Below are 14234 nucleotides of genomic sequence, written 5' to 3' on the forward strand. Positions count from 1 at the left end.
AATTAGATACAAGACCATATGGATACTGTGTAAGCTGTAAAAATAGACTTGCATATTGAGCAATGTTGTAATTTACAGATATGAATATAGGATTAACAGTGGATCTAAATGGAAAATGTATTCATCAGCCAAAAGTAGTCAATAACTATAGAACTAGAATCATTGATCCTTCCATTTATTAATAAGGCAATAGTAAGGACTTATCATATGGCAGGTTCTGTGACAAGGGTGAAAAAAAAGACAAGAGGTTCCTTTACAGAAACAATGAACCTCAAAACCAAATAGTTAAGATCACCTCACCAGCTTAGCACAGCTATGTGATAATCATTCAATAATTACAAGCTACTACTACACTGACTGATAATACAAATATAAAAAGCACACATAAAAAAGTATAAATCAGGATAGAGGAGTATTTAGATTTTTTTGGAGAAAGGTTAGGAATATTAAAGATTAAATTTCATTAAAATTATGTTTAAACTGAGCTATATAGAACAGTTAACAGAGTAAAGAAGGGATATACAACTCTTAGCACATGACTTATATACTTACTCTACTTTCTAATCTCTAAAAATGCACCCAAAATCCTACTCATGAGCCTATTCTTGACCCACAGCCCTTAGTATGTCCTTGGTAACTAGCCATCATTCATAAGTCACTCTTTCCCTTTACATGCCCTTCCATCAACCTGTCTCCATCAGTCAACTCAGAAACTTAGTTCTAGCCATATGAATCCCAACATCCTTGACATGAATCCTCTTTGCTAATGAACCACATTTGCCAGATAATTCCTTTCTTCTCTTTCCCATGCCTCCTTCTCACATTGACTAACCACAGCTGTCTCCACACTCAGATGTCTTTGATCTTTTTTTTTTTTTTTTTTTTTTGAGTCAAGAGGTGTCTTTGACTCATGAGCTCTCTGTATGCAGTTACACCCTCCTCAAAATAAGGGAACTAATCTATGGTATTGTAAACCTATGATATTGTAAACCTATCGTATTGAAAAACCATGACAAGAGAGTTTGTAGACCTTAAAGGAGAACTACTATTGCCTTTTGCCAAGTTGATATCACAACCATCTGGCTTCTAAATACATTTCTATCCATGGATTAGTGCAGCTCTCACTTCTCATCAAAAATTCCTTTATGCAGTGGATGGAGACTGTTAGATAGGATCATGATTTCTCAAAGTTAAGAGAATGGGCGAGTATGAAATATTTACCCTCAACTGTGATGTCTGATACAACCCCAATGCTCAAGGGTTAGTGGGGTGTTTCTGAAGAGGGAGCAGAAATATTGTAAGAGTCAGAGGACCCAGAAGGCTGTTACAAAATAGTGTCTTCTGGACATGAGAGGAATATTGGACTTAAAAACTCTTCTCTTACTCTTGCCTGTACTGAATTGGACAAAATCATTCAACATTCCAGCAAAGACTGGAAAAGAACCCAGTTAGCCTCACCCCTAGTAGAAATATAGGCACTCAACTGCTGCTATTGGAAGGAGATTCAGTCCTTTTGAGAGGCTAGGTCTCTGATAGGTTGCCCATGCCCATGTGATTAGCTCTATATTTTATGTGCATCTAGTCAACACTAATTTGTTTCAGTAAAATTGGTCTTTCTATCATCTATTGTCTGTCTATATATTTATCATCTATCTATTTATCTATCCATATAAAACACAATATTAATTATAGAAGAAATCAAAGGTAAATGTTGGGGATATGGGAGTAATTGGAAGAGGCAGGAGGGATATGTATAATCAAAATATATTGTACTTATGTCTGAAATTCTCAAAAATAAATAGTTTTAGAAATCCTAGCCTATAATATATAAATGTATAGGCATAGAGAAATTTAAATGTGGATATACTATAACATGTAGAAACAGAAATAAATAAATAAAGTACTAGGTGATGTGGAAAGACAGAATTAGGTAAAGGATACCATGATGTAATGAATGATAATATAAAGCTAATTGTTTTCCTAGCTTTAACTCTAGAATTTTTTATTTATTTTTGTTTTCTCAAGGTAGATAATAAATTAAGATATAAATAACAGCAAGTGTAAAATCCAAAGCAAAGCTCAAAGGCCTCAGAAGTACCTTGAAACTTATAGACTTTGGGCCTACATTATTCATGCCACATGATGCTTCTTTTTTATTTTTAAGTTCCCTACAATAAATTGATTTTAATAAAAAGAAGGAAAAGTAAACTACCTATTCAAAATGGGCCAATGGAAAGTCAGTTGTATTTTTTACTGCCCTACCTAATTCCAATCATAAAATCACAGCCAAAGGGATTTGAAATATTGTATAATACTAAGGTTTACATGAATTTCACAGAAAAATTTAAAAACAAAGCTTTGGAGAGTAGTGATAGACATAAATGAAACAGAAAGATTCAATATTGCAAATTTGTCAGTGTTTCTTGTAGTACATAGTCAAATTACAATTAAATATCATAGTGTAAATTTAATATAATTTAAGTAAATATGAGAAAATAAAGTAAATGTTTTTTCTTTAATGGTGCTAATTTCATATCCCCTTTAAAAATTTGCTTTTTCTCCACTGGATATTTTAACTACCATGACCTACTTATTAATGGTCACATATTGATTTCTTTGTGTTTCTCTGATACAATGTCATAACTATTGCAACATATAGGAGAAAAAAATTACTTGGGCTCACAGTGTCAGAAGTTTACAGTTTGTAATGAAAGGCAAACTTGGCAACAGGTTACAGAGATGGGAGGCAAAATAGAAGATGGGAACTTACATCTTGAACAACAAGCAAAAAGGGAGATAGCAAAATCAGAAGCAGGCAAGTAGCTAAGGCTTTTTAATCTCAAAGCCCTTCTCCAGTGATGCTTCTTCCAGAAAAGCTACACAACCCAAAAACTCCCAACTAGCACTGTCAAATGTGTATTAAAGTGTCCAGGATTGAAGGAGGAAATTTCTCAAATCTCTTCTTCAAACTACAATATGCCACTCCCTAGCAATCATACTCAAAAAATCATATCAAAATGTAAAATGAATTTAGTTCAACTTCCAAACATTCAAAAGTTTTTCATGGTTATAATACTGTCTAAAAGCTAAAATCTCTTCTGATATTCAGTCTCTTAGTTCTAACTTGCTATCAAATCTAAAAACAATTTAGATACTTCTAATATATGATGATATAACAAAAATGTTACCATTCCAAAATGAAGAAATGTTAGCTTAATAAGAAAATACTATACCCCCCAAAAAGATCAGAAATGAAGAGTTCAATCTTCAAATCCTGATGTTCCTTCTCTTTCCCTTTGGTTGGTTCTACCCCCTATATGTAGTTCTCCTGGACAGATATATTACAGTTGTAGCATCTTCAATATCTTGGGGTCTCCAGCACAACTCAAGCTTCACTTTTATATCTTCCCTCAAGGACTCCTGCTCTTAGGACCATAATTCAAGGACTATCCTACCATAATTACTCTTTAAAACCATTGAAAAGGAATACACAACCTATTTAACATGACCTATTTATGTTTGATTTCTTCATGCTTCTACAACTAGCATCCCCATATGGACACTGCTGCTAACTTTTGCAGTTATCTTGAGATAGACTGTAGACCCTTCCAATCACATTAGCAGCTTGTTTTCTCAAAGCAGAAAATACCATAGGCCATTTCCTTGCACAAATTGAAAGCTAATAGGATAGGGTCTTTCTCTAAAAGCATCCTTTCTCTCCCTTCCGTCCTTCCTTCCTTCCTTCCTTCCTTCCTTCCTTCCTTCCTTCCTTCCTTCCTTCCTTCCTTCCTTCCTTCTTTTTTTGTGTAGGAGACCCCCTCATTGATGGAACTACTCTCCTCTAAAGCTGTACTACAGAGCAATTGTGATAAAAACTGCATGGTACTGGGATAGCGACAGACAAGTAGTCCAATGGAATAGAATTGAAGACCCAGAAATGAACCCACACACCTATGGTCACTTGATCTTCGACAAGGGAGCTAAAACCATCCAGTGGAAAAAAGACAGCATTTTCAACAAATGGTGCTGGCACAACTGGTGATTATCATGTAGAAGAATGCAAATTGATCCATTCCTATCTCCTTGCACTAAGGTCAAATCTAACTGGATCAAGGAACTCCACATAAAACCAGAGACACTGAAACTTATAGAGGAGAAAGTGGGGAAAAGCCACAAAGATATGGGCACAGGGGGAAAGTTCCTGAATAGAACAGCAATGGCTAGTGCTCTAAGATCGAGAATTGACAAATGGGACCTCATAAAACTGCAAAGCTTCTGTAAGGCAAAAGACACTGTCAAAAAGACTAAAAGGCCACCAACAGATTGGGAAAGGATCTTTACCTATCCTTATTTCTTTTTGTAAAAGCCTGGAGTGCAGCATGAAATTTCCAAGTACTCTTTGTTTCTCTTTAAAATGTAAATTTTTGTATTTCTTTCTGCCATTCTTTTTTCATTGTAGATCCACATAACAGTCATTAACAAGAACCATGTCAAATATTCAATATAAGGCTACCTTTAAATTGCTTCCACAAAATTATTCAGTTATGTATAAATTTAGCTTTAGACAAGCTCTTAGGACAATGGTAAAATGCATCTAGATTCTTTGAAAAATATAAGAAGAATGGGTTCTAGACAAGTTGCTGATATTGCTTCTCTCTTGAGCTGTACTTTCTTCCACATTCTACACTAACAAGTTTTGTCTTTCAGGATCCTGTAGGAATGTACCATTAAGCTCTGACTACAACATTCAAGCAATTTTCCAGCTAACTGTTTTTAGATCTTCATTATCTCTCCAAAAACCAACATGGTCAATACTATCAGAACACTATTTCACTCCCTTGTATGTATTTCTGTGTTAGTTATTTTCCATTTGTAGGGTTAGGTTGACAACTAATTTATAAAAGAGAACATTACTTTGGTCTTGTGAGTCCAGGGTGTTAGTGGCCATAATGGTAAGGAGCAATACACAGGCAAGCATCAAAAATAGGAAGCTAAGAGTTTATAAGCATGAAGCAGAGAGAGCACCAGAAAGTAGGTGAGTCCTTTTTTTTTTTTTTTTTTTTTTTTTTTTTTTTTTGAAAATCTGCATGTCCCCTCTCAGGGCTGTACTTTCTAAACCTCCTCAAATTGGCCAACATACTGGCAATGTAGTCGTCAAGTGTCCAAGACTATGGAGGTTATTTCTCCTTCAAAACCTTCAAACTACCTCACAAATAACTAAGCTGAAATACAAGGTTTTATGACATTGTTTTTGTTAATATTTATTTTAATATAAAATATTCAGTGTAAATTAAAAGTTCTTGTAACATTCAAATACTATGTCTATTTGCACAGATAAGCAAATTATTTTAGACTGGTCTATAAAAGTTTATGCATTGTGTTAATCCTGAGAAAATTTTTATTTATACTTCTAAATAGATATATGGACAGTATTATGTTTGTTATTAAAAATTAGCAAACTATGAGATATTTTAAAGAAAAGCAAACTCCATTTAATTTTATAAAGCTCCATTACTGAAATATTGACAGATATTAACATTTACAGTTCCTGTAATAAGCTTGATGAAAATATATTATATGTATACAAGTCAATGTCATTATGAAATAGTTTACAACAACATGATAATACAAGAATGTAAAGTCTCAATAAAATTCCTACAGAGAGTTGTAATAACAGCAATTTTGGAAGGATAATTGAAAAAAATTTAGGAAATTATATATAATTAAAACTACAGATTTGGGTGAAAAAAGATTACCATTAAATAACTTAAAATATGATAAGCTTACATAAATATGTGTCTTTAACTGATGATTTAATTAAGAAGACACACTTATCAAATAAGTTACTAGAACCATCAAATAGCATGCTAAACATAGTAGTATCAAATTTATCATCCACACACAAATGAGCATAATTTCTTGTTTCCATTTGTCTTCTCTATGCATAAATTTTAGAATCTTTAACTATTAGATATTGGATATTGACAGCAGATAGATTTTAATATCTTAATTTTCTAATAAGCCTTAGAAAATACAAGAGTGTAAGTTGAGGGGATGTAACAAATTAAACAAATTTTAATTCCTTAAGACATAAAAATTTAGTAAAATTTCTCAATAATTACACAATGATATGATACAAACAAAAGACTTCTGTTAATGCACAATCAGAGAAAAAAGTCTTGCATAGACTTATGGGTATATAAAGAATTTGTCATAGAGAGCCAGAAAAGAAATATGCAATCATTTCACCTTATGCCCCATTCAATATCAAGGATTATAAGTATGCATTCATCATCTAAGACTACAACTGAAATACTATAACAGAAGATTTCTAGTATGAGCATCTTAGTTTAAAGCTATTTATTATTTTTCTTGTTTTGAAATCATGAGGTTCACAAAGACACTGAAATATGTGCTTGTTACATAAAATTAGCAATGAGTAAAATCATAGATGATAAAATGGTATAAAGGCTGCCAAATACAATGGAAATGGCAGAACTGAATAATTTATATGAGGAAAGGTTATGCCACAAACATAGAAGTGCTTTACAATTATAGTTTGAGACATGTCACACTGTAGAACTCTCTAGACTGGAATTGACTATGTCAACTGAGATGGCCTCAAACTCAAAGAGCTCCATAAGCCTCTGACTCCCGAATACTGGAAATACTACATCTAGAAGATTGAAAGTTTTAATTCTTGAACATTAAATTAAGATCCCAAGTTGAAAAAGAGTAAACAATGTGAATATGAAACAACTAGAGATATTATTGGAATAAAACATAAGATGTATTATATTTATATAATATTTTAAAATAAAATATTAAGTATACATGTCAGGTCATTTGAGTATTTAGGGATTGAGAGGTGACTCAGTGGTGAAGGGCACAATTGCTATTGCAGGGGACCACGTTCAGGTCCCAGGTTCACAGCTATCTATAACTACAAATCTAGGGATGCAATGTTCTTTACTGATCTCCTTGGTTCATGTACTCCTTTCAGAGGTTCACAACTCAACCCCCAATTAATTAATTGATTAATGAATTAAAAAGGAAATTATCCATCAATTTGTGAAATAATTGTTAAAAAAAAAAAAGAAATTGAAGTGGAGAAAAAGAAGTAAAACATAGCCAGCCCTCAACTCTGCCCATTGCAGAAACAGCACTCCAGACCCCCTCTTGTACCCAGAGACAGATTGATTCCCAGGAGTCCATTATAACCAGGCTCACAGGTGAGTCTCCCAACCCAATACCAGAGCTAACTGGTACCTCCAAAGTGCACAGCAGAAATAGAAAGGCACTCCAGACTCCTTTACACACCCAAGACAACTTAACTCCCAGGCAGTCAGTCACAATCAGGCTCACAGATCAAGTGCATCATCAGCACTCTGCCACATATACTCTGAGCGATAGCTTGATTCCCAGGAGATCCTTCACAATCTGACTCACAGGAAAAAGGGACAGGATCCAGTCAAAAATAGCAAGGTCAGGTAACACCAGAGATAACCAGATGGCAAGAGACAAGCACAAGATCATAATCATCAGAAACTAATGACACTTAGTTCTATCAGAACCCAATTCTCCCACCAGAGCAAGCCCTGAATACCCTAACACATTTGATAAACAAGATTCTGACCTAAAATTCTATCTCATAAATATGAGAGAGGACCTTAAGAAGGACATATATAACTCTCCTAAAGAAATACAGGAGAAGACAGGTAAACAGGTAGTAGCCCTTAAAGAGGAAACATATAAATCCCTTAAAGAGTTACAAGAAAAGACCAAACAGGTGAAGGAACTAAACAAAACCATCCAAGATCTAAAATTGGAAGGAGAAACAATAAAGAAATTAAAAAGGGAGGCAACCTTAGAGATAGAAAACCTAAAAAAGAGATCAGGAGTCATAGATACAAGCATCACTAACAGAATACAAGGGATAGATGAAAGAAGAATCTAAGGCATTAGAAGATACCATAAAAGATATTGACACACAGTGGAAAAAAATACAAAGTGCAAAATGTCCTAACCCAAAACATCCAGGAAATTCAGGACATAATGAAAAACTAAACCTAAAAATAATAGGAATAGAAGAGAATGACGATTCCCAGTTCAAAGGGCCAATAAACATCTTCAACAAAATCATGAAATATAATTTCCCTAACCTAAACAAAGAAATGGTTAAAAATGTACAAGAAACCTAGAGAACACAAAATAGATTAGACCAGAAAAGAAATTCCCCCTATCACATAATAATCAAAACACTAAATAAACACAATAAAGAAAAATATTAAAAGCAGTAATGGAAAAAGGGCTAAGTAATACGAAAGGTAAACCTCACAGAATTACACTCAGTTCTCAACAGAGACTCTAAAAGATAGAAGATCTAGAACAATATCATGTAGAATGTAAGAGAACATAAAGGCCAGCCAAGGCTATTGTACTCAGCAAAACTTTCAATCAATGGATATAGAGAAACCAAGATATTCCATGACAAACCAAGTTTAAATAATATTTTTCCACTAATCCAGCCCCACAGAATATAATAGTGCCAACACAATGAGGATTTTACATCCAAGAAAAACCAAGAAATTGATCTTCTCATAACAAACCTAAAAGAAGAAAAGCACAAAAACATAATACCACCTCAATCAACAAAAATAACAGGAACCCACAATCATTTGTCTTTTAATATCTTTCAACATCAATGGGCTCAGTTTCTCAATTAAAAAGCAAAGGCTAACATATTGAATACTTAAACAGGACCCAACATTTTGCTGCATACAAGACACATACCTCAGTGACTATCTCAAACTAAAACCCTGGAGAAATAAGTTTCCAAGAGAATGGCCCCAAAAACCAATCTGGAGTAGCCATTATTATATTAAATAAAATAGACTTTCAACCAAAACTTATCAAAATAGATAGAGAAGGGCATTTTATACATATCAAAAGAAAAATCCAACAAGAAGAACTCTGAATTCTGAAAGTCTACACTCTAAATGCAAGGGTATTTACATTTGTGAAAGAAATATCACTAAAGCTCGAAACACATATTGAATTCCACACAATAATAGTGGGAAACTTCAATTGATAGATCATGGAAACACACACTAAACAGAGACACAGTAAAACTAACAGAAGTTATAAACTAAATGGATTTAACAAATACCTGCAGAAAATTTCACCCTAAAACAAAAGAATATACCTTCTGCTTAGTACCTCATAGTACCTTCTCTAAAATTGACCACATAGTCAGTCACAAAACAGGCCACAACAGATATAAGAAGACTGAAATAATCCCATGCATTCCCTTAGAACACCAGGAATAAGAATGATCTTCAACAACAATAAAAAGAACAAAAAGCTCATATCCTCATGGAACCTGAGTAACTCATTTATTCAATGATACCTCTGTCAGGGAAGAAATAAACATAAAAATTAAAGACTTTCTAGAATTTAAAGTAAATGAAGGCACAACATACCCACACTTATGGGACACAATGAAAGCAGTGTTGAGGAATATTCATAACACTGAGTGCCTTCATAAAGAAATTACAGAGATCCTATACTAGAAACTGAACTATACATTTGAAAGCTTTAGAACAAAAAGAAGCAAACACATCCAAGAATAGTAAACAGCAGGAAAAAAACAAACTCAGGATTGAAATCAACCAAGTAGAAATAAAGAAAATTATACAAAAAAAAAAAAAAACAATAAAACTAACAAGTTTGAGTATATCAACAAGAGAGATAAACACATAGTTAAACTAACTAAGGGGCACAGAGACAGTATTTAAATTAACAGAATCAGAAAAAAAAAAAAAAAAGACAAAACGACAGAAACTGAAGGGGATTGCAACCACATAGGAGGAACAATAATATCAACTAACCTGACTACCCAGAGCTCCCAGGGACTAAACCATCAATCAAAAAGTACACACCGAAGGACCCATGGCTCCAGCTACATGTGGAGCAGAGGATGGCCTTAACTGGCATCAGTGGGGGGGAAGACCCTTGGTTCTGTAGATACCCCAGTGTAAGGGAATGCTGGAGCAGTGAGGAAGGAATAGGAGGTGAATGAGAGGACACTGACAGAGGCAAAAGGAGGGGAAATGAGATGGGGCTTTGTGGAGGGGAAACTGGGAAGGGAGACAATATTTGAAATGTAAATGAATAAAATAACCAATAAAAAAAGAACATTAACTCCTACTAAAAAAGCCTACACTCAAAACTGGAAATCTAGATGAAATGGATGTTTTTCTAGACAAATTCCATGTACCAAAGTTAAATCAGAACCAGATGAACTATTTAAATAGTTCCATAACCCCTAAGGAAATAGAAGCAATCATTAAAAGTCTCATAACCAAAAAATACCTGAGACAGGTTGTTTTAGTGCAGAATTCTGTCAGACCTTCAAAGAAGGTCTAATAACAATACTCTTCAAACTACTCCACAAAATATAAACAGAAAAAATACTGCCTAATTCATTCTATGAAGCCACTCTTATATTGATATCTAAATCACACAAAGACTACAAAGAAAGAGATCTTCAGACCAATTTGCTTATGAATATTGATACAAAAATACTCAATAAAATTCTTGCAAAATGAGTCTAAGAACATATCAATACCATCATTCACCACAATCAAGTAAGCTTCATCACGGGGATTCAGGGATGGTTCATTATATAGATATCCATCAATGTACTGCACTACATAAACAAACTCAAAGAAAAGAATCACATGATCATTTTATTAGATGTTGAAAAGCCTTTAAAAATACAACACCCTTTAATGTTAAAAGTCTTGGAAAGATCAGGAATTTAAGCCCATAACTAAACTTAGTAAAAGCAATATACAGCAAACTAACAGCCAACATCAAATTAAATGGAGAGAAACTTGAAACAATCCCACTAAAATCAGTGACAAGATAAGACTACCTCTATCTTTTCAATGTAGTACTCAAAGTTCTATCAGATACTCATAGTCAACCAGTGGATTCAGATCAGGGACCCCAATGCAAGAGTTAAGGAAGGACTGAAGGAACTAAACCGGACTGCAACCAGATAGGAAGAACAACATAAACTAACTGGACCCCACAGAGCTCTCAGGAACTCAACTACCAACCAAAGTGTAGACATGCATGGGTCTATGGCTCCAGATACATATCTAGCAGTGGGCTGCTGCCCTATCTGGCATCAATGGCCACAATGGGATGGAAGGTGCTGGGTCCTGTGGAGGCTTGTTGCTCCAGTGAAAGCAGGATGCTGAAGGGTAACACAGGAGTGGGTAGGGGGTAGGGGAACACCCTTTTAGAGGCAAAGGAAAAGGGGATGGTGTGATGTTTGCATATACTTTGCACAGGGAGTAACCATACTAAGATGTGTGTCCTTGTTAGAGTAGGTGTGTCACTGTGGGCATGTGCTTAAGACCCTCCCCCTAGCTGCCTGGAAGCCAGTATTATGCTAGCAGCCTTCAGATGAAGATGTAGAACTCTTATCTCCTCCATATCATGCCTGCCTGGATGCTGCCATGTTCCTGCCTTGATGATACTGGATTGAACTTCTGAACCTTTCATCCAGCCCCAATTAAATGTTATCCTTTATAAGGGTTGCCTTGGTCATGGTATCTCTTCACAGCAGTAAAACCCTGAGACAGATGGGGTGGGGGTGGGGTTGTGGAGGGGAGATCAGGAGGGGAGATCAACATTTGAAATGTAAAATATATATATATATATGTGTGTGTGTGTGTGTGTGTGTGTGTGTGTGTGTGTGGTGTGTGTGTGTGTAGTATGTATGTATGTACATATGTAAAACATAAAGGTAAAATAAAAAGATAAAGAAATAGAAAGATTATAATGCATTAAAAAGGGAAAATTAATTGTAACACACACTCAAATGCATACAAACTAAGCTACAATGAATTATTTTAATGTCTAAGAAAAGAAAGAAATTGTAAATGCCCAAAGGGTGATAGTGCAAAACCAAGAATGATACTTCTTAAATAATTGCTCATGATAAAAAATTTGAAGAAAATATAGTAGATACAGATAAGTGAAGTAAGGAGAAGGATAAAATAATTTTAAGTAAAACAGTTTCAGAATTTATTTCAAATATTTTCAGTCCAAACCCTTTAAACATAAAATACTTAACAAGAAGAAAATATTATAGCAATAAAAATTAAAATTAATAAGTTATAATAAATTTATGTTGATATGGATGAATGAGAGAAAGCGAGAAAGAATGTGTGGGACATGGTTTATATTGTGTGATTTGAATATATTACAGAAAATATTAGTATAAAAGGTGTATAGATAATTAAAGCCATATGCTGTTTATTAAAGGTATGTGTAACATAAAATAATTCATGGTCAAAATGAAACCACAAAAGGACACATCTCACAATAATTAGTTAAAAGAAGCTAGTGTGGCTATATTAGGAGAAAATAGTTCCCAGTCTATAGAAGATAGGATTATAAATGATCATATTGAACACTAACAATAATTTGCCAAAAGAAATACAGCAATTATAAAAATTCATGCAGCAAAAATCCTATTTCCATATTTGAGACAAGCAGCAAAAGGCATATAGGAAGAATTGGAAAAGCTTCATGGAAAATACCCACATTAACTTTAGTAAATTATAAAATCAGTAAAATTAAGGATACATGAATATCAAATAGTATATAAGCAATAAATAATTGAAGTTATTTTTGAGCCATTGGTGAATATCTGTCTCCATAAATTATAGAAAAGACATTTAAAATACTAAGCAAGGAACAATTATTAAACTTATAGCCTACATATTAAACAGATCAAGATATTTTGATATATTTCTGGTGAAACTACAATAATGTTATAGAATGATAAAAATAAAGATTTGAGAAAAAACAAAAGAATATCTACATAATTCAAGCTCTAAAAATAAATTGTAAGCCAGGAATGGTGGCATGAATTAAGAGTAGCCCAGAGGAAACATGGTAAATAGTAAGCAATAATTCAGGGTTATCAATAGAAAAGCTTATTCTAATAGTATTCTAATAGGTATCTACCTAGCTATTGGACTGATTAAAGTTTATTGTAAATATAAAGATTGTGTGTGTGTGTGTGTGTGTGTTTATCCAGTAACTCTCAAACCAAAGGCAGTCTAAAAATCCCAAGCCAGGATTAAAGTAATTTATGCAACACAGACTGTTTTACAGAGTGAGTTCCAGGACATCCAGGGCTGTTACACAGAGAAACTCTGTCTTGAAAAGCAGAAAACCAAAACTAAAACCCAAACCAAAAAATTGTGTCCATTACCAGCTTCAGAGTCTCAAGATGCTGAAATTTATGTACATACTTCTTTTTGCTCTGCTGATTTGTTAAACATTTACTGGTGACTAAGAAATACTAAATATAGAAAGCATTTGAAATGTGTTCAAGCGTTTGCATTAGTACAGGGAAAGCCTTTCTTTGTCTATTGTGGTTGCAGAATTGTGGGCTTCATCCTGCCTTGGTGTGGACAAAAACAAGGTTCCACAGTTAAGGGCTTCATCCTGCCTTGGTGTGGACAAAACAAGGTTCCACATGTAGAGCTCATGCTCTACATGTCTGACAGCTGTAACATCCCTGTGCAAGAAAGTAACAGACTCATCTGCAAGTGAGGCATTAAAGTCATTTATATAGTTTACAGTAATTTTACGTGTTTTTATTTGACACAGTGATGAAATTTGTGATTTTATTTTATGTGTATGAATGTTCTATTTGTATGTATATGAATCATGTGGGCACAATGACTGTGGAGGCCAGAAGATAGCACTACAATCTTTGGAAACTGGGTTTTTTTGATGTTTGTGAAACACTGTGTGAATAGGAGGGATGTAAGCCAGGCCTTCTGCAAGAACAAGTGCTATTAAACTCCGGACAATCTCCCAGCATCAACTTGTAATGAATTTGTCTGGTATTCATATGAAATACTACTGTTCAAGTTACAGAAATTGGGCATCATATTATGATACATCTGTCTTTTATATTCTCAGAGACTGGAACTTTTTCTGAACTTTATAGCAAAAGTTAATAATAGATTTCTATGTCACCTAAGATTGCTATATTATTTTGTACTCTGCTTGTCTGTTTAACTTGCCTTTAGAGAGCAATGTAGAAAAATCAACCTCATTTTCCTTGAATTTCACACACAATCAATTTTTACAACCTAAGCTAATGTATAGGTATATTCTTATAATTTTTATGCCCC

Source organism: Mus caroli, unplaced genomic scaffold, assembly GCF_978045245.1.
Source record: "Mus caroli unplaced genomic scaffold, Mus_caroli_1 scaffold_5, whole genome shotgun sequence".
NCBI lineage: Eukaryota > Metazoa > Chordata > Mammalia > Rodentia > Muridae > Mus > Mus caroli.